This window comes from Balaenoptera musculus, chromosome 2 (genome assembly GCF_009873245.2).
Source record: "Balaenoptera musculus isolate JJ_BM4_2016_0621 chromosome 2, mBalMus1.pri.v3, whole genome shotgun sequence".
NCBI lineage: Eukaryota > Metazoa > Chordata > Mammalia > Artiodactyla > Balaenopteridae > Balaenoptera > Balaenoptera musculus.
The window spans coordinates 56066711-56091970 of record NC_045786.1 but is presented as its reverse complement, the minus strand read 5'-3'; the positions used below and the strand labels follow the sequence as shown (position 1 = coordinate 56091970).

Sequence of the window (25260 nt, the reverse complement as noted above, 5' to 3'; positions counted from 1 at the left end):
ATAACCATTTTTTCTTTTTTTAGATTCCATATATATGTGTTAGCATACAGTATCTGTTTTTCTCTTTCTGAATTACTTCACTCATATGACAGACTCTAGATCCATCCACCTCACTACAAAATAACTCAATTTCGTTTCTTTTTATGGCTGAATAATATTCTGTTGTATATCTGTGCCACACCTTCTTTATCCATTCATCTGTCAGTGGACACTTAGGTTGCTTCCATGTCCTGGCTATCGTAAATAGTGCTACAATGAACATTGTGGTATATGTCTCTTTATGAATTTTGGTTTTTTCAGGGTATATGCCCAGTAGTGGGATTTCTGGGTCATATGGTAGTTCTATATTTAGTTTTTTAAGGAAATTCCATACTGTTCTCCATAGTGGCTGTATCAATTTACATTCCCACCAACAGTGCAAGAGGGTTCTCTTTTCTCCACACCCTCTCCAGCATTTATTGTTTGTAGATTTTTTGATGATGGCCATTCTGACCGGTGTGAGGTGATACTTCATTGTAGTTTTGATTTGCATTTCTCTAATGATTAGTGATGTTGAGCATCCTTTCATGTGTTTGTTGGCAATCTGTATATCTTCTTTGGAGAAATGTCTATTTAGGTCGTCTGCCCATTTCTGGATTGGGTTGTTTGTTTTTTTGATATTGAACTGCATGAGCTGTTTGTATATTTTGGAGATTAATCCTTTGTCAGTTGCTTCGTTTGCAAATATTTTCTCCCATCCTGAGGGTTGTCTTTTCGTCTTGTTTATGGTTTCCTTTGCTCTGCAAAAGCTTTTAAGTTTCATTAGGTCCCATTAGTTTTATTTTTGGTTTTATTTCCATTTCTCTAGGAGGTGGGTCAAAAAGGATCTTGCTGTGATTTATATCATAGAGTGTTCTGCCTATGTTTTCCTCTAAGAGTTTGATAGTATCTGGCCTTACATTTAGGTCTTTAATCCATTTTGAGTTTATTTTTGTGTATGGTGTTAGGGAGTGTTCTAATTTCATTCTTTTACATGTAGCTGTCCAGCTTTCCCAGCACCACTTATTGAAGGGGCTGTCTTTTCTCCATTGTATATTCTTGTCTCCTTTATCCAAGATAAGGTGAGCATATGTGCGTGGGTTTATTTCTGGGCTTTCTATCCTGTTCCATTGATCTATATTTCTGTTTTTGTGCCAGTACCATACTGTCTTGATTACTGTAGCTTTGCAGTATAGTATGAAGTCCAGGAGCCTGATTCGTCCAGCTCCATTTTTCTTTCTCAAGATTGCGTTGGCTATTCGGGGCCTTTTGTGTTTCCATACAAATTGTGAAAATTTTTGTTCTAGTTCTGTGAAAAATGCCATTGGTAGTTTGATAGGGATTGCATTGAATCTGTAGATTGCTTTGGGTAGTATAGTCATTTTCACAATGTTGATTCTTCCAATCCAAGAACATGGTATATCTCTCCATCTGTTTGTATCATCTTTAATTTCTTTCATCAGTATCTTATAGTTTTCTGCATACAGGTCTTTTGTCTCCTTAGGTAGGTTTATTCCTAGGTATTTTATTCCTTTTGTTGCAGTGGGAAATGGGAGTGTTTCCTTAATTTCTCTTTCAGATTTTTCATCATTAGTGTACAGGAATGCAAGAGATTTCCATGCATTAATTTTGTATCCTGCTACTTTACCAAATTCATTGATTAGCTCTAGTAGTTTTCTGGTGCCATCTTTAGGATTCTCTATGTATAGTATCATGTCATCTGCAAACAGTGACAGTTTTACTTCTTTTTTCCAATTTGGATTCCTTCTATTTCTTTTTCACCTCTGATTGCTGTGGCTAAAACTTCCAAAACTATGTTGAATTATAGCAGTGAGAGTGGGCAACCTTGTCTTGTTCCTGATCTTAGTGGAAATGGTTTCAGTTTTTCACCATTGAGAACGATGTTGGCTGTGGGTTTGTCATATATGGCCTTTATTACATTGAGTTAACTTGCCTGTGTGCCTACTTTCTGGAGAGTTTTTATCATAAATAGATGTTGAACTTTGTTGAAAACTTTTTCTGCATCTATTGAGATGATCATATGGTTTTTTTCCTTCAATTTGTTATTATGGTATATCACATTGATTGATTTACATATATTGAAGAATCCTTGCATTCCTGGGATAAACCCCACTTGATCGTGGCGTATGATCCTTTTAATGTGCTGCTGGAATCTGTTTGCTAGTATTTTGTTGAGGATTTTTGCATCTATGTTTATCAGTGATATTGGCCTGTAGTTTCCTTTTTTTGTGACATCTTTGGTTTTGGTATCAGGGTGATGGTGGCCTCATAGCATGAGTTTGGGAGTGTTCCTCCCTCTACTATATTTTGGAAGAGTTTGATAAGGATAGGTGTTAGCTCTTCTGTAAATGTTTGACAGAATTTGCCTGTGAATCCATCTGGTCCTGGGCTTTTGTTTGTTTGAAGATTTTTAATCACAGTTTCAATTTCAGTGCTTGTGATTGGTCTGTTCATATTTTCTATTTCTTCCTAGTTCAGTCTCGGAAGGTTGTGCTTTTCTAAGAATTTGTCTATTTCTTCCAGGTTGTCCATTTTATTGGCATATAGTTGCTTGTAGTAATCTCTCATGATCCTTTGTATTTCTGCAGTGTCAGTTGTTACTTCTCCTTTTTCATTTCTAATTCTATTGATTTGAGTCTTCTCCCTTTTTTCCTTGATGAGTCTGGCTAATGGTTTATCAATTTTGTTTATCTTCTCAGAGAACCAGCTTTTAGTTTTATTGATCTTTGGTATCATTTTCTTCATTTCTTTTCAATTTATTTCTGATCTGATCTTTATGATTTCTTTCCGTCTGCTAACTTTGGGTTTTTCTGTTCTTCTCTCTCTTAAGTGCTTTAGGTGTAAGGTTAGGTTGTTTATTTGAGATATTTCTTGTTTCTTGAGGTAGGATTATATTGCTGTAAACTTCTCTCTTAGAACTGCTTGTGCTGCATCACATAGGTTTTGGGCCATCGTGTTTTTGTTGTCATTTGTTTCTAGGTATTATTTGATTTCCTTTTTGATTTCTTCAGTGATGTCTTGCTTATTAAGTAGCGAATTGTTTAACCTCCATGTGTTTGTATTTTTTACAGTTTTTTTCCTGTAATTGATATCTAGTCTCACAGCGTTGTGGTTGGAAAAGAGACTTGATACGATTTCAATTTTTTTAAATTTACTAAGGCTTGATTTGTGACCCAAGGTATGATCTATTCTGGAGAATGTTCCATGAGCACTTGAGAAGAAAGTGCATTCTGTTTTTTTTGGATGGAATATCCTATAAATATCAATTAAGTTCATCTTGTTTAATGTATCATTTAAAGCTTGTGTTTCCTTATTTATCTTTCTTTTAGTTGATCTGTCCATTGGGGAAAGTGGGATTGTAAAGTCCCCTACTATTATTGTGTTATTGTCGATTTCCCCTTTTATGGCTGTTAGCATTTGCCTTATGTATTGAGGTGCTCCTATGTTGGGTGCATAAATATTGACAATTGTTATATCTTCTTCTTTGATTGATCCCTTGATCATTATGTAGTGTCCTTCTTTGTCTCTTGTAATAGTCTTTATTTTAAAGTTTATTTTGTCTGGTAGGAGAAGTGCTACTCCAGCTTTGTTTTGATTTCCATTTGCATGGAATATGTTTTTCCATCTCCTCACTTTAAGTCTCTCTGTGTCCCTGGGTCTGAAGTGGGTCTCTTGTAGACAGCATATATACGGTTCCTGTTTTTATATACATTCAGCCAGTCTATATCTTTTGGTTGGAGCATTTAGTCCATTTACATTTAAGGTAATTATCAATATGTATGTTCCTATTAGCATTTTCTTAATTGTTTTGGGTTTGTTATTGTAGGTCTTTTCCTTCTCTTGTGTTTCTTGCCTAGAGAAGTTCCTTTAGCATTTGTTGTAAAGCTGGTTTGGTGGTGCTGAATTCTCTTAAACAGTTTTGCACCCAACACAGGAGCACCTCAATACTTAAGGCAAATAATAATATCTAGTGTATTCCAAAATGTAGATATCACACGGCTTCTGTTCTCTCATCACAAAGCTCTATAAGTGGAATTTATCAACAAAGGGATAGTAATACAGTAATATGTATATATGTATGTATAACGTCCACTTTATTTTTAAAAAACACTCTTAAATTAATCTTGGCTATAGGAACTTTTAAGAAGTGTCTTTTAAAGAATGAATAACAATGAGTATGAACATATCAAGACCAGGGACAGATGTCAAAGTCATGTCTAAAGATAAGAAAACAAGGAAGTTTGAAATTTGATTAATTAATCCTATACCTCAAAAAGTTAGCAAATGCATATCAGAATAAACTGGAAGAAACTAGGAGGAATTAGTAAAGACGTAACAGAAATGTTTTTTTTTTTTTTTTTTTTTTTATTTATTTATGCTGTATTGGGTTTTCGTTTCTGTGCGAGGGCTTTCTCTAGTTGCGGCAAGTGGGGACCACTCTTCATCGCGGTGCGCGGGCCTCTCACCATCGCGGCCTCTCTTGTTGCAGAGCACAGGCTCCAGACGCGCGGGCTCAGTAATTGTGGCTCACGGGCCCAGTTGCTCCGTGGCATGTGGGATCTTCCCAGACCAGGGCTCGAACCCGTGTCCCCTGCATTGGCAGGCAGATTCTCAACCACTGCGCCACCAGGGAAGCCCCAGAAATGGTTTTTAAAAGGCATAAAACAAACACACATTTAAAAAAAAGAAAATTCAAAACAAAAATCTAGTTCTTTGAAAACGTCAAAAAAGTGAATGAATGAAAGAACATATGTATAAATTGAACATCTGGTTGAAATGGGTGCTTTTTGAGGGAAATAAATATTACTAAATATATCTAAAAGATAGAAAATCAGAATAGGCTTAAAAATACATAAAAAGGAAAAAGTAGGCAAATATATACATTTAAAAGTTACATTTTTACATTTGAATTTTACATCTTCAAAGAATAAATATACATTATATAAATTGTTCTAGAACATGATAAAAGATAGAAAATTTATAAAGCTAACACATATTAAACATGACAAAGACGTCTGAATAGAAGAGTATTGACAAATCTTACATGTAAATATGAATGCAGATACCCTAAAAGAATACTGACAAATGAATTCCAGCAGTGCACTAAGTGAAAAATACCAAATAATTTTTATCCCAGGTAGGCAAGGATGGATTAACTTGGTAGATTTACTAATGCAATTCACGTTAATTTGTATCCATGTTAAAGAAGGAAACAAACGAACAGAGACCGAAAAAATATTAAATTCAGCTCTAATTCTTGATGTAACACGTTATAAACCAAGACTAGAAGAAAACTTTCATAATTGGATAAATACAATCCACAAGAAAACTGCAGTAAACATAAACTAATAGTTGAGAAGTTAGATCTACATCCAAGTCAGACATAAGGCAAAGATGCCAGATATCCCTCCTGTCAGCAGTCTGCTGAAGGGTGTAGCCAGAGCACGACAAGAAAAAATTAAAAATAAGAGATCTAAATATAGCAGGAAGACACAACACTGCTGTTAATTCTAGGTGATTATTGACTTAAAAATAGAATCTGCTGACAAACTTGGAGCTAAATAGAGTTGAGCAAGGAAGACGAGATAATAGCTGAGCTACACATCAGTGACTAACAGGGAAGCAAAATGGAAGACAGGATCTCATTTACAATAGTGAGCATAACCGTGAAATACTGAGGGATAAATCTGGGACAAATGCACCAGCCCGTGAGAGCTGAATTTAGCAATTATTCTGTCTCTGTTAAGATTATGTCTTTGCTTCCTTGTCTAACATGGATATGTAGTGAATTGCATTAGTAAGTCTACCAGTTTCATCCACCTTTGCCTATCCAGGATAAAAACCCACCAAAGCATCTGAAAGAGTGTGCAACCAGAAGTGCCATTGCTGTGGGGGACCAGGTTCTGGGGCCAGGGTCTAGAACCTCTCTGCCCCCATGTAAGCCATGTCTGCAGTCCTTCTGCACCAGGTCAGAGGGTTCATGAGGAGACATTCAATGGGCTTTAAAAACTCCCAGGATGCTCAGAGGTTTCTTTGGTGTGGTCCTCTGAGTCCTTGCAACCCATGTGGGTACTCTCAATCCTCCTACTCATTTTGACTTTTCTGATTTGATTTTCTGGCTTCTGCTCTGCCTAAGAAGCTCCCAAGTACTTGTTAGCAATGGAGGCTTCATCTCTACCTCCCTCAGGGTGAGATACAGCAGGTGTCGAGTACAGCTGAGGAATCTGCTACGAGTGGTCCATGGACCAAACTTTGAAAGACTCTGACCTGCTGGGCACAAATACCAACTTACATATTTTTAATTAGGTGGAAACTAGGAGGAATTTGGGGGGGTTGATGTCATGAATTTCAGCCCATACAATAACCTTAATTAAATTCTTGTCTCCCTCTTGCTGTCCAGAGAGAGAGACCAACTGAATGATGAAGGATGCTCACGACGTTGGTGGCCTATGGCAAAAGAACAAATGGGAACTTGATTCTAACCATCTGAGTGCTTCTCCCTGGTACTTACCTAGGTATTCTCATTTTCCCAGGGTGCATTAATGCTTTAGGGAATTATTACAGGATTCCTTATGCATTTTGTAATCTACAGGCAGGATATATTATGGCTATAACATAGTTCCTTTGGTGTTCTCAGTAAGCAGAACATAGGATGGGTTCCATTTTATAGACTTCCAGTGGGTGCCTCTAAAAGCTTGTGGCAGGTGGCATCTGGGTTTGAAGGTGGCAGTTCTTCCTGACCTTCCAGTGGACATTGTCACATTCTTTTTATCTTGGCTTTGTTGACCCTTTTACCTCATTTATTGTGAAAGCCAACTTCAGATTGAGAGCAAAAAAAAAAAAAAAAAAGTCTTCATGCTTCAAAAGAGCCGTATCATTGGCCATTACAAAGTCAAATTGCTTCATTTCTATCCTCCCTTCCCTAAACAGCTAAATACATTTTGATGTGGTTATAATGACTGCATTTTTCAGTAATTATAAACATTTTCTATGTTTCTATGGGCACCTTCTAATTATAATTTTAATGGTAACATAAGATTCCATTGAGATGATGTATTTTAATTGACCATTGTTGGATATTTGGTGTCTTAATTTTTTTAAAAAAATAATTCTAAAATGGATGACTAATAAGAACCTGCTGTATAAAAAAGTAAATAAAATAAAATTCAAAAATTCATAAAAAATAAAGTGCTTATTAAGAATATTAAAAAAATAATAATTCTACTTTTTATTTTGAAATAATTATAGATTCACAAAAAAACAGAAAAAAATGTACAGGGAGGTACATCTTCCTACCCTTCCCAATCTTCCCTAGTGGTAACATTTTAAATAAGTCCAGTAAAATGTCATAACCAAGAAATTGACATTGGTACAATCCACAGAGTTTATTCAGGTTTCACCCATTTTACATGTGCATAATTCTAAGCAATTCCATCACATGTGAAGATTTGTGTAACTCCTCCTACAGTTAAGCTCTGGCACATACTCATAGGATATCCATCTCTAGAATTATGGCATTTCAGTAATATTATATAAATGGATCCATACAGTATGTAACGTTTTGAGAGTGGCTGAATAACATTCCATGGTATAGATGTACAACATTTGTTTAAATATTCATCGATTGAAGGACATTTGGGGAGTTAACAGTTTTTAGGTATTATAAATACATCTACCATGAACATTCATGTACAGGTTTTTATGTGAACATAAGTTTTTATTTTTCTGGTATAAATTACACAAGAGTATAATTGCTGGGTTGTATAATACATAGATGTTTAGTTTTCTAAAAATACTGTCATACCCTTTTTCAGAGCACCTGTACCATTTACGTTCTCGTCAGAAATACGTGACTCAAGTTACACTGCCTCTTCACAAGGATTTGATGTTTTCATTATTTATTACTTTGGTCATTCTGATAGGTATGTAGTAATATCGCATTGTGGTTTTGCATTTCCACAAGGGCTAATGATGTTGAACATTTTTCCATGTATTTATTAGTTATGCATATCCTCTTTAATCAAGTATCTGATCATTTCTTTTGCCTTTTTTCTAATTTGATTGTTGCTGGGTTTTGTTATTATTTATTTTTTACTATTAGTTTTGAGAGTTCTTTATATATTCTAACTGTGAGTCTTTTTTCGGATATGTGTTGAAAATATTTTTTATCCTTCTATAGCTTGTCTTTTCATATTCTTTTTGTTTTTGAATTTTATTTTATTTATTTTTTTATATGACATCTTTTCATATTCTTAACTGGATTTTTCACAAAGCAAATTTTTAAAAAATTTATATACATGAAATCTACTTGATGGATTGTGTTTAGGTGTCAAGTCTAAGAAATCTTAGCCTACACCTATGTCCTGAAGATTTTCTCCTGTTTCCTTCTGAGTTTTATAGTTTTAAGAGTTACATTTAAGTCTGTGATGCCCTTATCTGGTTTTGGTATCACGGTAATGCTGACTTTGTAAAATATATTTGGAAAGTTTCCCTTCTCTTCAGTTTTTGGAAGAGTTTGAGAAAGATGGGTATTAAATTTTCTTTAAATATTATATGCAATTCACCAGTGAAGCCATCGGGTCCTGGGTTTTTTGTTAGATTTTTGATTACTGTTTTAGTCTCTTTACTATTGATTGGTCTATTCAGATTTTCTATTTCTTCATGATTCAGTCTTGGAAGTTTGTATGTTTCTAGGAATTTATCCATTTCTTCTAGGTTATCCAATTTATTGGATTTGTTTGTAATAATCTAATAATAATAATTGTTTGTAATAATCTCTTATGATCCTTAGTATTTCTGTGGTATTAGTGTAACTTTTCCTCTTTCATTTCTCATTTTATTTATTTGAGTCCTCTCTTTTTCTTCTGGTTAGTCTAGCTAAAGGTTTGTTAATTTTGTCTTTTCAATGAACCAGCTCTTAGATTTGTTCCTCTTTTCTATAGCTTTTTGTCTCTATTTCATTTATTTCTGCCCTAAGTTTTATTGTTTCCTTTCTTCTACTAATTTTGGGCTTTGTTTATTCTTCTTTTTCTAGTTCCTTTAGGTGTAAAGTTACATTTTTGGGGGGGATTTTTCTTATTTTATGAGGTAGGCCTGTATTGATAAGAACTTTTCTCTTAAAGCCACTTTACTGTATCCCATAGATTTTGGTATGTCATATTTCTGTTTCATTTCTCTCTAGGTAATTTTTGATTTTTCCTTTGATTTCATTGATGACCCATTGGTTTTCAGTAGCATGTTATTTAATATCCACATGTTGTGGGTTTTTTCCCCATTTTTTTCTTGTGATTAATTTCTAATGACCCCATTATTATATGATGCCTGTCTTTGTCTTTTATTTCACTGTTAGTTTTAAATTCTATTTTGTCTGATACGAGTATGGCTACTTCAGCTTTCTTTTCATTTCCCTTTGCATGGAATATCTTTTTCCATCTCTTCACTTTTAGTCTGTGCGTGTCCTTTCTTCTGAAGTGAGTCTCTTGTAGGCAACCTACTTACAGGTCTTGGGTTTTTTGTCCATTCATCTACTCTGTGTATTCTGATTGGCAAATTTAGTCCATTTACATTTAAAGTAAGTATTGATAGGTATGTATTGCCATTTTCTTAATTGTTTTCTAGCTATTTTTGTAGTTCCTCTCCATTCTATTCCTCTTCTCTTTTTCTCTTCCCTTGTGTTTTGTGGTTTTCTTTAGTGTTATGTTTAGATTCCTTTCGTATTTTCTTTTGTGTATTTACTATAACTTTTTTCCTTTTGGCTACTGTGAGGTTCACATATCACATCCTGTGTAAATAGTAGCCTGTTTTAAGTTAGTAGCAACTTAGGTTTGAACACATTCCAAAACTTTATCTTTTTAATACCCCCCATGTTTTATACTTTTGATGACACATTTTATCTCTTTATTTTATGCATCCCTTAAGTAATTAAGTATTGTAATTTTAGTTAATTTTATCGCTTTTGTCTTTTAACCTTCATGCTTGTTTTATGTGATTAATTTACTATATTTATTATTCACCTTTCCAGTGAGATTTTTACTTTTGTATGTTTTCTTATTATTATTTAGTGCCCTTTCTTTTCAGCTTAAAGAAGTCCATTTAACATTTCTTATTGGGTCAGTTTAGTGGTGATGAGCTCCTTTAGCTTTTACTTATCTTAGAATATCTTGATCTCTTCTTCAATTCTGAATGATAACCTTGCTGGGTAGAGAATTATTGGCTGGAAATTTTTTGGTTTTTTTTCCTTTCAGCACTTTGAATATGTCATGCCACTGCTTTCTGGGCTGTACAGTTTCTGCTGAGAAATTTACTGATAGCCTTAGGGGTTTACCTTGTATGTAACAAGTTGTTTTTCTCTTTCTGCTTTTAGGAGTCTCTCTTTATCCTTAACTTTTATTATTTTAATTATAATATGTCTTGGTGTGTGACTCTGTAGGTTCATCTTATTTGGAACTTGCTGCACTTCCTGGACCTGGAAGTCTGTTTCCTTCCCCAGACTAGGGAAGTTTTCAGCCACTATTTCTTCAAATAATTTTTCTGACGCTTTTTCTTTCTCCTCTTCTTCTGGAACCCCTATAATGCAAATGTAATGTTGTCCCAAAAGTCCCTTTAGGTATCTTCGCTTTTTAAATTCTTTTTCATTTTACTGCCCTGTCTGGATAAGTTCCATTTTGTCTTCCGGCTTGTTGATTTGTTCTTCTATCTCATCTAGTCTGCTGTTCAGCTCTTCTAGTGTATTTTTCAGTTTAGTTGTAACTTCTGTTTGGTACTTTCGTATTTTTTCTATCTCTGTTGAAGTTCTCACTGTGTCCATCCATTCGTCTCCTGAGCTTGGTGAGCGTCTATATAACCATTACTTTTAACTCTTTATCAGGTAGATTGCTTATCTCCATTTCATTTAGTTATTTTTCTGAGGTTTTGACTTGTTCTTCCAATTGGAGCATATTCCTCTGTCTCCTCATTTTTCTTAATTCTTTGTTTCTATGTATTAGGTGAATCAGCTATCCTTCCCAGTCTTGAAGGAGTGGCCTTATTTAGGAAATGTCTTGTGGGGCTCAGAGGTGCAATTCTGCCTGGCCACTAGAGCCAGGCATTCAAGGGTTGTCCCCTATTGGGGCTGCATGCACCCTCCTCTATGGTGGGGCCACAGCTGCTTCTGTGGCATACTGGTAGGCTGGGCTTCCCCCCAGGATGGCTGAGGGACATAGCTACAGCTGCTGTGGTGTGCTGGTGAGTGAGGCAGCCCCCCAGACTGGCTTGGAGGTCTACCTGTGATGGCTGCACCGACTGGTAGGTGGGGCTGATGTGCAGGAGTGGGTGGGGCTCTCAGTGGGGCACACTCACTGGTGCTAACAAGTTAGAGGGAGAATTTCAAAGTGGTGCCCACCAGCACCAGTATTAGCAAGGTAGTCTGAAATGGCAAAAATGGTTCCTGGCACTATCTTGCATTCCCCAGGGAGCATCTGAAATGGTTCCTGCCTCTCTGGTGATGCTTCAAGGTTAGTAAGTGGGTCCCTTGACCTACAGTCTATATGCTTTTCAATCTGATGTTTTCATGCTGGCTTTTGGGTTGAGTGAGTCTGTATGTGGGCCCTTTAAGAAAGAATTTTCTCTTCTCTCAGTTCTGTGGTTGCCCTGGATGTATTCCCTTTTGGTTTTTCTTTTTTTTTAATTATTAAAGTATAGTTGATTTACAATGTTGTGTTAATTTCAGGTGTATAGCAAAGTGATTCAGTTATATAAAATATATATATATATTTTTCCTTTTCAGATTCTTTTCCATTATAGGTTATTACAAGATATTCAGTATAGTTGCCTGTGCTATACAGTAGGTTCTTGTTTATCTGTTTTATATATAATAGTGTGTATATGTTAATCCCAGACTCCTAATTTATCCCCTCCCTCCCCTTTTGGTAGCCATAAAACTGTTTTCTATGTGTGTGAGTATATTTCTGTTTTGTAAATAAGTGCAAAAACTATGGAATGCTTCACGAATTTGTGCATCATCCTCATGCAGGGGCCCTGCTAATCTTCTCTGTATTGTTCCAATTTTAGTATATGTGCTGCCGAAGTGAGCACTCTCTTTTGGCTTTTAAAATCAGGTGTTTTGGGGGCTTGTCTCTCCTGTGCAGGGTCAAGGTGCCTGGTGTGGAGCTTGAATCCCTCACTCCTCAAAGAAAAGATCTGGGCCTTTGTGATCCCTCCCGATTGTGGATCACCGCAGCCAGGGTGTGGTTTCCTCCTTGGTGAGACATCTCTCTGCCTCTCCTCACCGTCTCAATGTTGTCCTTTTACTCTTTGTTGTGGAGGTTCTGTTCCTCCAGCTTTCGGGTTCCTTTATGAGGGGATTATCCCATATGTAGTTGTGGATCTGCTGTGTCTGTGGAAGGAGGTGAGTTCAGGATCATCCTATGCCACCATCTTGAACCCTCCTTCACAATTTTTTCTAAATGTTGACCTTGTATCCTCTGACCTTGCTCCACTCATGTATTAGTTTTAGGAGTTGTTGGGGGTTTTGTTGTTGTTGTTGTTAGAGATTTCTTGGGGCTTTCTACATAGTTATGTAAATGATTTCTATCATCACGTCAACTGCAAATAAGATGGTTTTCTTTCTTCCTGATCTCTATGCCTTTATTTCTTCTGCTTTCCTGGTGAGGACTCCAGTATTATGTTGAATAAGGGTGTTGAAAGATCAGGAATAAGATCTGCCTTGTTCCTGATCTTAGAGGCAAGGCATTCAGTCTTTTTACCATTATGTATGATACTAGCTATGGTTTTTTTGGTAGATGTTCTTTATCAGGCTGAGGAAGTTCCCCTCTATTCCAGTTTTCTGACAGTTTTTATTCTGCATGAGTGTTGAATATTATCAGTGTTTTTTTCTGCACCAATTGGTATAAGCATATGCTTTTTATTCTTCAGCCTCTTAATATGGTTGATTCATTGATCAGTTTTGAAGTACTCCAACCAATGTTGTACTCATGGAATAAACCCCACTTGGTTATGTGTATAATTCTTTATATATGCTGCCAAATTGTATTTGCTAATTTTTTGTTAAGAATTTTTTTGTCTATGAGGGAATGTACTCTATACATTTCTATTTTTTTTCTTATTCTTTTTTTTTTCAGTACTATCTGTGTGGTTTTGGTTTCAGAATAATATTAGCTTCTTAAAATGAGTTGATAGATATTCTCTCATCCTCTATTTTCTGGGAGAGAGTTATAGAATTGGTATTAATCCTTCTTAATTGTTTAGTAGAATTTTCTAGTGAAACCATCAAGACCTAGAGAGTTCTTTTCAGGAATTTTAAAATTATTAATTCAATTTGTTTAATAATTTTGTGACTATTCAGCTTATTTATTTCCTCTTGTTTAAATTTTAGTAGGCTGTGCTTTCCAAGGAATTGGTGTATTTCATCTAAACTGTCAAATTTATAGGTGAAGAGTTGTTTGTGACATCCTCTTGTCCTTCTTCTGATGTGTGCAGGGCTTGTAGTGATATACTCAAATTCATTCCTGATATTGGCTTGTCAATTTAATTGATCTTTTCAAAGAAGTAGATTTTTGTTTCATTGATTTTCCCTATTGTTTTTCTTTTCTCACTTTCATTGATTTTTCTTCCTATATTTATTATTTCCTTCTCTCTACTTGTTATGAGTTTATTTTTCTCTTCATTTTTTTTGTTACATGAGGAGTCAGCATAGAGTTACAGACTTGATACTTTTTTCTAATGTAAGCATTTACTACTATACATCTCCTCAGCACTCTACCTGCACCTCACAAATTTTGATAAGCTGTATTTTTAGTTTCTTCAGTTCACTTTATCTTTTGAGTTGCCCATAGACTTTCTCTTTGACTCATAGATTATTTAGAAATTTACTGTTTAGATTCCAAGTCTTTGGAAATTCTCATGTTGTCTCCTTTTTACTTGTTTTTAATTTGATTCCATTGTGGAAAATCACACTCCATATGGTTTAAATTCTTTTAATATTGTTGAGGTTTTTATGGCACAGTTTGTGGTCTGTCTTAGTATATGCTCCATGGGGACTTGAAAACAATGTGTTTTTGCTGTGTTGGGGAAAGGGTTTTCTGTCAATTAGGCCCTATTGGTTGATGGTGTGTGAAGTTCTGTGACTTTCCTGATTTTCTGTCTAGTTGTCCTCTCATCAAGTGTTGAGAGAGGAGTGTTGAAGAATGTGGATTTGTATATTTCTTTCTTTCTTTCTTTTTCCTTTTTTTTTTTTTTACTTCCTTCTGGTTTTGTTCACATACTTTTCAGCTTTTCAGCTTGTTTGGGAAAGAATGTATGATTGTTGTGTCTTCTTGGTAGGTGGAGTCTTTATCAGTATGTAAATTTATATCTGCCCTTTGTAATTTTCTTTCCTATAAAGTCTAGTTTATCTGGTAATAATATAGTTGATCTTGCTTGTTTTGATAATATTTTCTTGGAATATGTAATTTTGTTGGTAGCCTACAGGCCTCACCTCTCTGCTGATGGTGTTGATGGTAGAACATGATTTTTTCCTTTGGTGTTTAGCTGAGGTGGGACTATTACTTAAAAGTTTTCTGTCTCCCTGGCTGCCCTTTTCTGGTCATTTTGCTTTTCTCAGGACATTTTTGTTGTTGCTGTTTTTCTCTGCACCTGTTGATGCTTCTCCAGTACTCAGTTTGGAATATAAGAGACAAATGGAAAACCCAGGGACCTCGTGTCAATCTTTCTGCCTTCTTCTCTGCATTTTCACAGTGGTCCTATGTTTATTTATATTTTATGTTAAGAATTTTAGGCATAGTTAATGGAAGTAATAGTGCTGCAAAACACTAATAACAAAATACCATACTCTGGGCATTTTTTTTCACTAAAGTAAATATTTATTTGGGGCAGAATCCCCAGGCCATTACATTTTATTTCTTATTTATTTATATACTGTGTTGTTCCCAAGAAACTCTTAAAGTGACTGTAATGGATACATAAAAACGAAGATGTTTATTTCTGCCAGCCAGTTCGGTTCCTGGTGAAAGATCCCATCCTGGCCTGTAGATGCCTGCCTTCACACTGTGTCCTCTATGGAAAAGAGAGAGAGAGAATATGAATATTAATTTCTTCCTATTCTTATAAGGCTACCAGTCCTATTGGATTAGGGCCCCATCCTAATGACTGCATGTAACCTAATTACCTCCTTAAAGGTCCTATTTCCAAATATATTCACATTGGGGGTTAGGACTTCAACATATGAATTGAGGGAGGTGCAGTTCAGTCCATGCAAATAGGTAAAAGTGTGTCTATTCTATCCCTAACAGAAAGTCTGAGCTCCAGTTTTTGTTTTATTGAAATTGGTAATAAACATATTTGTGACTATAATTATTTTAATCTTATATATTTTCCCAGACGAAACATGGAATTTTTAAGCTTCTTAAATCCTCTTATTACATTTTGTGAAATTTCTTTCCAAACATGTTATACCAGCTTGGTTCACTTGAAGCACTTCTTGCTTCAGTGTTCTGGTGGAAATACTTAGTATAATTTTAGGCAGGAAATATTTAGATTAACTTCTTGAAGATAAAAACAATATTTCTGTTTTATCATTTTTAGATTTTATTTATACTGTCATAGCAAGTGCATATGCTTAGTTTACTTAGATTTCATATTTATTCAGATTAATGTTGATCAATTTCTTTACTATCTTCAATCTAAAGGGAAAAGCTCCCTTAAGAAAATTAGTCTGGTCACTTTTCAGCCAGTTACTGGGGAACTTCAGGCATGGACTTGGTGGCCCCACTTATGTGGGAGGTTCCCAAGGTGGCATACATGCCAGGTCAGAGGTCACTGAAACACAGGTGGGAAGAGTGCAAAGTCAGCACCTTTCCCTCTGTGTTTTCTACTCACCTTCACTCACGTTTGAATTTCTACACCTGATTTATAGTCCTTGTGTGAAAAGTAACCAAGGGCACCAGTGGCAGAAACTCTCCCCTCCCCAGCAGGGGTGGCTAGCTTTCTTTTGTCCTCTTTGTTTCATGGCTCTGGAGAGAAAGGGCATCACAGGTTACACAGCTCAGAAATGGAAAATTCACTTTTACTTCATGGACTCATTCACATCCATGAAGTAGGCTGCCTGACCTCTGTGTTGGAAGGCCTGCAGGGGCTCTGAGCAGCCCGGGAGGATGGAGACCAGTGCTTTCCCCACATGGAGCCCTGGCAGCTCAGGGAGTTATCCTGGGTCCTGGGTCACCAAACAACTCCCCTAGGGAGGCAAGGGTGACACCTGGGCCCCACCCTCTTGCCCAGACCAGGTGGGCTGGAACCGACTACTGTGGAAACACTGCCCTCTCTGAGAAGGGGGCTGGAGGAGCATCTCCTCAGTGCAGGAAGGTGAACAGGAAGCTTGCCTGTTTCTGGCTGTATGGGGGAAGCTCCATGTCACAATCAGGGGGCTCGGAGACTGAAGATTCATTCCAGTCTTTGGCGTCTGGAAGCTGAGATGTGCCCTGTCCAAGCTCCATGGTGGTGCATCAGTGTTTGAACCCTGAGTTTTCTGCCATCTGACAAACAGCGCAAACTACAGTGGTTGGTGTCAGGAGTGGGGGCTGGAAAGCTGTGAGGGGACAGCCACAGGGCTCTGCTCTTCTCCCCACCTCCCCCTTGTCATTTCGCTTCCACCAACACTGTGGCTGCATCTGTGTCCCCTGAGCTCTCACTCTATATCGCCCTTCATTAGATTTTACAGTAAACGTTACAAAGACTGTTTGTTAAAGGCAAACAAACATATGCAAACAGATGAGTTGAAAATTAAACTTACAAAAGACACATAAATAAATAGCAGCTCCCTTGGAGCAAATATTATCAGACATAACAAACTGCGGATCTGGATCTAAACTTTAGGTAATAAGAACTAATAAATAATGTTTAAATAATTAAACACAATTAAGAATTGAAAATGCAAGAAAAACGCAAAACACTCTTTAAAAAACAGCTTTGGAAAAAATCACATAAAATTAATAGAGATGAGAAATATAGGCATCAAAATTAAAAACTCAGCTTATCTGCAAAACAGAAATAAACCCACAGACATAAAAAACAAACTTATGGTTACCAAAGGGGAAGGGTGAGGGAGGGATAAATTAGGAGTTTGGGATTAACATATACACACTACAGTAGATAAAACAGATAAACAGTAAGGACCTACTGTATAGCACAGGGAACTATACTCAATATTTTGTGATAACCTAAAAGGGAAAAGAATCTGAAAAAGAATATATATATATATATATATATATATATATATATATATATATATATAACTCAATCAGTGTGCTGTATACCTGAAACTAACACAACATTGTAACTCTAACAACATTTAAAACTAACACAACATTGTACAACTAACACAACATTTCAATGAAATAAAAAATTAAAAACTCAGTAGAAGCATTGGGTGTCAGATGAGGCACAGTCAAAGGAATAAGGCAATTTCCTAGATGAATCATAGCCAGCTAAATAGGTGAAAAATATGAAAGAATGGTGAATGGATGCATTGGTGAATGGTGCTTCTATGTACCAGGTCCTGATCCAAATGTTTTACATATATTTACAACCTTTTTGAGAAGGGTACTGTTATTATTTTGCAAATAAGTCAAAAATAGGAAGAGTCATCAAAATAATAGCACAGTGTGTCTGAGGTCATGCAGAAAGCTGTTGTGGACGTATGAACCCCATCCTGGATTGACCCCACACTTAACCTTGTGAGACAGGGCATATGCGTTCCTCTCTTGCGTAGGTGCTCCCACACGTGGTGGCTGGTATTGTAGAAGGAAATAATAGAAAGAACGTGGGAGAAGTGTTAGGAGATGATTTTTCAGAGGAAAGGTAAAATTGTGACCCATATACCGATATAAAAAATGAACACATGCTAAAGAATTTATTTTACTCACAAGACATGAGGGAACCAGGCAGATGTTAGATCCAATTAAAGGAAAAGTCAAACCAGGACAAATGTATATGAAGTACAGGAATGTTGAGATGAATTGTAAGTGGACATAAAATGTGTTTATTTACAGGGCGCAGGAAGTCAAATCACCACCAGTGAAATCACTCCCAGACAACACATAATTTATACATCTATCCTCTGCTTGCAGCTTACAAAGAGCTTCCAAAGAGCTCAGACGTAGTCCCATGCCTTGCTCAGAGCTGTATGCTTGTAGAGGATGCAGTTTTCCGGTGAAATATGACTTTTTCCTCCAGAAGCCGTGTTCCAAAAGAATGGCTGAGAATTTAATAATATTGATGAAAAACATAAATCCTCAGTTTCAGGCGATACAAGAAGTCTGAGGAAAGATAGATAATAAGAAACGGGCACCTAGACAACTTTGCTAAAAGCGGCAGAACGCCCAAAGCTAAGGAGATGCTGGAAGAAATGAAAGAAAAAAAGATAGTTTGCTACAAAGGCATGACGATTAGACTGACTGCAGGCCTTTTAGAGGCAACAGTAGAAGCCAGAAAAAAATAAGAGTAACTTTAAGTTTTGAGAGAAAATAATCATCAACATAGAATTCTGTCCTGGCTAAACCCTTCTTTACGTGAGGGGCAAAATCAGGACATTTTCAGGAAAACAAAGACTAAAGAAGTTACCATGAAGAGGTAAACTGCCATGATGAAATACCAGAAATACATGTATTAAAGAAACTACCAGAATATACATTTAGGAACAGGGTATGAGAAGGAATGCAATTGTTAAAAATTCAGGTAAATATAAACAGTTTTGAACATATATAATAATGATGAACTTGAGGGTGAAAAACAAAGAGTGATTAAAATGATGGAAAATAGTAACATGAAAGGCAGTATTTGGATGGTACTTGGAGGTAAAGCACTTAGTTGGACTTAAGTTGTTCTGGCAGAGCATAGAGCTGTCAGCTTCGAGTAAAGTATACACGTTAAAAATGTAAAAATCGAAACTGTCTATGATACATTGCTAAAGTGGGGAAAAAAAGCAAATTCTAAAGAGTATTGTAGGTAAGGTCCAAAATTTTGTTTAAAATATCTGTATGTATGCATCTGCATTATATACAACTGATGTATCCACATGCATAGAAAATGGTCAGAAAAAATTTTTAAAGAGGTTACCTCTGAGTTACAAAATTGTGGGTAATTTTTATTTTTGTTCCTTCAGTCACCTCATAATTATTGTGTCCCAAGTGTTTTCTGTATTTCCCTTTTTGTGAATATGTTTTATTTCTGTAATTAGAAAAGAACAATAAATGTTTGTTTTAAAGGGATAAAATAATGTAAGAATAACCATCAGAAGTATAAGAATAATTTTTTAAACTTCCAGACAGGTAAGAAGTGAGTAGGGAAAGAATAAAGAAAACATGAGAAGCCTAAAGAAATGAGGGAAATGCAATCAAAGGAGGGTGAAATAAAAAGCACAAAATTAAATAGTAGGAATAAAGCCAAACATTGTAACAGACAAGATAAAAGGATTAGGCAGCTAGTTAAAAAGACAGAGATCCCCCAACTATATATTTTTTAAAAATCCAGCTATACACCATTTGGATATATATATACACACATATGTATATATGTGTGTGTGTGTGTGCGTGTATATATATATATATATATATATATATATACACGCACACACACACACACACACACACCATTTGGATATATATTTGAACTAAAGCATAAGTACACAAGAGACAAAAGAAAAAGGAAAAAGATATACTTGACCAACAGGAATAAGATAAAACTAGAATGGCTATGTTTACAACAGGAAAATGCACACACACACACACACTCTCATGTGCACGCACACATGCTATAAGAAAAAAGGTGCAATTAAGGTTAAAGGTCAAGTCATAATGATAAAAAGGAAACAATTCCTGAGAATATTTAACAAATTTCACATGTATGCACCTAATAAAATAGCTTTGAAACAAATGAAGAAAAATTGGCAGATAAATCCATAATTGTGGTAGAAGATTTTAATGTACTTTTTTTTTAGTAATTGATAGTTCAAGAAGGAAAAAAAGTGTCAGGATATAGAACTTCATAATTAACAAGCCTCATCTAATGTAGAGAAATAGATACAGATAGACACAGATAGAGAAACAGATGTGTCCTTGTTCTACTAAAAATAGATATCTGGAGAACTAAGTACCCAAATGTGAATTAAAAAAAAAAACTTTAGCGTGTGTGAATGTGTGTGTGCATGTGTGTATATATGTAAGGAGAAATCCATAGCCTTAAATGCTTACATTAGGCAAGATTTTAAAACTAAAATTTGTGAATTAATTACCAATCTCAAGAAGTTAGGAAAAAAATAATATTAAGTAAATAGAAGGAAGAATAAAGGAAAGAGTAGAAATTTATTAAATGAGAAAAATGAGATAGAAATCAAGAAGGAATAAGTTGGTTTTAAAAAGAACTAATAAAATGAACACACCTCAGGGAATAATTATCAAGAAAGTAAAGAAGAGAATATTATGGACAACTTTATGCCATTGAATATGGAAACTTAGCCAGAATTTATTTTTTCTAGAAAAATATAAGCTGGTTCTAGACAAAATAGAAAAATAGACAAGATAATTGGATCTATCTACCTATCTACTTATCTATCATCTATCTATCTTTAAAATATGCTTTATTTTTTAGAGCAGTTTTAGATCCCCAGCATAGTTGAGAAGGTTCAGAGATTTCCCACATAGCCCTGCCCCCACAATGCACTGCCTTCCCCATTATGAACACCCTCACCAGAGTGGTATGTTTGTTACAATCGATGAGCCAACATTGACAAATAATGATCACCCAAAGTCCATAGTTTACACTAAGGGTTCACTTTTTATGTTGTACATTCTATGGATGTGGACAAATGTATAATGACATGTATCCACCATTATAGTATCATACTAGCTTCACTGCCCTAAAAATCCTCTGTGCTCCTCCCATTTATCCCTCTCTCCCCCCAACTCCTGGAAACCACTGAACTTTACCGTCTCCATAGTTTTGCCTGGTCCAGAATGTCATATAGTTGGAATCATACGTATGTAGCCCTCGGATTGGCTTCTTTCACTTAGTAGTATGCATTTAAGCTTCCTCCAGGTCTTTCCATGGCTTAATAGCTCATTTCATTTTAAGACTAAATAACATTTCATTGTCTGGATATACCACAGTTTATTTATTTATTCATTCACCTGCTCAAGAACATCTTGATTGCTTCAAAGTTTTGGCAATTATGAATAAAGCTGCTTTAAACATGTGCAGATTTCTGTCTGGACATAAGTTTTCAGCTCCTTTGAGTAAACACCAAGGAGTGTGATTGGTGGATTGTATGGTAAGAGGATGTTTAGTTTTGTAAGAAGCTGCCGAAGTGTCTTTCAAAGTGGCTGTTCCATTTTGCATACCCATCAGTAATGAATGAAAGTTCCTGTTACTCTACATCCTTGCCAGATGTGGTGTTCTCAGGGTTCTGCATTTTGACCATTTAATAGGTGTGTGGTGGTATCTGGTTGTTTAAATTTGCAATTCCCTAATATCTTCTTTGTTGAGGTGTCCAAGTTTTTTTTGATTGGGTTGTTTCCTTACTGTTAAGAGTCATTTGTATATTTTGGTTAGCAGTCTTTATCAGGTATATCTTTTTTCAGATATTTTCTACCAGTCTGAAGCTTGCCTTTTCATTCTCTTGATTGGTATGTTTTTAAAAAGAAATTTGAAAAAGTGGGTTTTGCAGGCAACTTCCACCTAGCATACAATATCACTTATGAGCATGTATGTATGCATCTTAACTAGAGTATTAACTCACTAAATCTAGCAATAATTTCTAAAAAATCATAACAAATTTAGTTTTCTAATGAAAAATAAGTTTTGTTTAACTTTAGAAAAATTCATTCATATAATTCATTCTATCAATATTAACAGAATGAAGGAGAAAAATCGTACGATCATCTTGGCAGCTGGGGAAAAATCAGTTGATGGTATTTAATACCCATTTGTGAAATAGAAGAAAACTTGTGTAACCTGATGTAAGGTGTTTGCCAAAAGCTCATTTAATGCTGAAACATTACAAGTTTCTATATGTGGAACAAAATAAAGATACACATTGTCATCACTTAAAAAAATATCTTAAGAATGATAAGAATCTTAAATAACAAGAAAAGTAAAGAATGAAATATTAAGGATTAGAAAGGAATAAACTTAATTACTATCATTCATAGACTATATGACTTTTTTCCAGTATTTGCAGGTGTTAAAAAGTATCAATAAATAAATCTAAGACCAAAATAAATGGTGAGTTATATATTTATTTCTGGGAAAACTCAATATCATAAAGATGTCAAAATTTCCCAAACTAGTCTGTAAATTTAATGTGATTCCAACTAAAGTCTCAACTGGTTCTTCATGGGACTGGACAGGTAGATCCTAGAACTTAACAATGATGAGTAAAGGGCAAAGGATAGGTAAGATAATTTTTAAACAAAAGAACAAAGTTGTCGAAGACTTGCCTTGCCAAATACCAACATTTCCATTAAGTTGTAGTGATTAAGATGATGATGTACTGGATCAGGAATAGTCCTGTTGATCAAGGAACAGTATTGGGAGCCCAGAAACTTGACACAGGCTTTGATAACATTATCCCATATTATTTATAACATTGTTATAAATCATCCAATGTTACATCCAATTGTTATAATCCATGTTATATGCTATTTAACATACAAATGGGTGGGTAAAGAAAGGATCTTGAATAGATTCTTCTGGAAGCCTCCTGCTGATACCTAGATGTCTGCCTCCTGGGATCTCTGAAAGGTAGAAACGACCATGATATTTCAGTTCTGCTCAAGACTTTTGGTCATGGTCTGTGACAAGCCACATTGCTATCATTTTAACATGTCCTTAACACTTAAGAATAAAATACAAAACAAAATATCCAGAGAAAGGACTTACTACTCTCTTTTGAAATAAAATTAGTCTATTCTCTACAGACTTTTTTTGCTCTGAAATCTGGGCATCAGCGGTATCTTAACATGTAATTGGCAGCTTTTTTTTTTTTTTTTTTTGCTGTTACCAATATATTGTTTTTATTTTTTTATTTTTATTTTTTTAACACCTTTATTGGAGTATAATTGCTTTACAATGGTGTGTTAGTTTCTGCTTTATAACAGAGTGAATCAGCTATACATATACATATATCCCCATATCTCCTCCCTCTTGTGTCTCCCTCCCACCCTCCCTATCCCACCCCTCTAGGTGGTCACAAAGCACCGAGCTGATCTCCCTGTGCTATGCGGCTGCTTCCCACTAGCTCTCTATTTTACATTTGGTAGTATATATAAGTCCATGCTTTTGTCTCCTTAGGTAGGTTTATTCCTAGGTATTCTATTCTTTTTGTTGCAATGGTAAATGGGAGTGTTTCCTTAATTTCTCTTTCAGATTTTTCATCATTAGTGTATAGGAATGCAAGAGATTTCTGTGCATTAATTTTGTATCCTGCTACTTTACCAAATTGATTGATTAGCTCTAGTAGTTTTTTGGTTGACTCTTTAGGTTTCTCTTTGTAAAGTATCATGTCATCTGCAGACAGTGACAGCTTTACTTCTTCTTTTCTGACTTGGATTCCTTTTATTTCTTTTTCGTCTCTGATTGCTGTGGCTAAAACTTCCAAAACTATGTTGAATAATAGTGGTGAGAGTGGGCAACCTTGTCTTGTTCCTGATCTTAGTGGAAATGGTTTCATTTTTTCACCATTGAGAATGATGTTGGCTGTGGGTTTGTCATATATGGCCTTTATTATGTTGAGTTAAGTTCCCTCTATGCCTACTTTCTGGAGGATTTTTATCATAAATCGGTGTTAAATTTTGTCAATAGCTTTTTCTGCATCTGTTGAGATTATCATATGGTTTTTCTCCTTCAATTTGTTAATGTGGTGTATCACATTGATTGATTTGTGTATATTGAGGAATCCTTGCATTCATGGGATAAACCCCATTTGATCATGGTGTATGATCCTTTTAATGTGCTGTTGGATTCTGTTTGCTAGTATTTTGTTGAGGATTTTTGCATCTATGTTCATCAGTGATATTGCCCTGTTGTTTTCTTTCTTTGTGACATCTTTGTCTGGTTTTGGTATCAGGGTGATGGTGGCCTTGTAGAATGAGTTTGGGAGTGTTCCTCCCTCTGCTATCTTTTGGAAGAGTTTGAGAAGGATAGGTGTTAGCTCTTCTCTAAATGTTTGATAGAATTCGCCTGTGAAGCCATCGGGTCCTGGGCTTTTGTTTGTTGGAAGATTTTTAATCACAGTCTCAATTTCAGTGCTTGTGATTAGTCTGTTTATATTTTCTATTTCTTCCTGGTTCAGTCTCGGAAGGTTGTGCTTTTCTAAGAATTTGTCCATTTCTTCCAGGTTGTGCATTTTATTGGCATATAGTTGCTTGTAGTAATCTCTCATGTTCCTTTGTATTTCTGCAGTGTCAGTTGTTACTTCTCCTTTTTCATTTCTAATTCTATTGATTTGAGTCTTCTCCCTTCTTTTTTTTTAATTTTTAAAAAAAATTTTATTTATTTATTTATTTTTGTCTGTGTTGGACCTTCGTTTCTGTGCGAGGGCTTTCTCTAGTTGTGGCGAGCGGGGGGCCACTCTTCATCGCGGTGTGCGGGCCTCTCACTATCGCGGCCTCTCTTGTTGCAGAGCACAAGCTCCAGACACGCAGGCTCAGTAGTTGTGGCTCATGGGCCCAGTTGCTCTGCGGCATGTGGGATCTTCCCAGACCAGGACTCGAACCCGTGTCTCCTGCATTGGCAGGCAGATTCTCAACCACTGTGCCACCAGGGAAGCCCCCTCCCTTTTCTTCTTGATGAGTCTGACTAATGGTTTATCAATTTTGTTTATCTTCGCAAAGAACCAGCTTTTAGTTTTATTGATGTTTGATCCATGGCAGCTTTTATTCCTTAAAAGATTTAAGATAAATGGCACCTTAGATTGACAGTCTTTTGAGATAGATGGGTTTCCTCTTTCTTCTTCATTTTCTTTTTTTCTTACAATATTTTAAATTTTATTTTATTATTTTTATTGAGATACAATTGATCTATATATACAACATTGTATGTTTACTGTGTACATTGTGTTGATTTGAAACACATATATATTGCAATATGATTACCACTGTAGCATTAGCTGACACCTCTATCCTCATCACATAATCATTATTTCTTTTTTGTGGTAGAGCAATTAAGATCATTTTC

The 25260-nt window shown here is 35.6% G+C and overlaps 1 protein-coding gene and 1 non-coding gene across 2 annotated transcripts in view; one reads left to right on the top strand and one right to left on the bottom strand.

Annotated features, from left to right (window-relative positions):
- Window positions 1-25260, top strand: part of CHRNA7 (cholinergic receptor nicotinic alpha 7 subunit) — a 127192-nt gene that overhangs the window by 80359 nt on the left and 21573 nt on the right. The window lies entirely within an intron of this gene.
- On the bottom strand, window positions 12005-12111 carry LOC118891373. Its single transcript, XR_005018957.1, has one exon. It is a non-coding gene; the product is annotated as a U6 spliceosomal RNA (small nuclear RNA).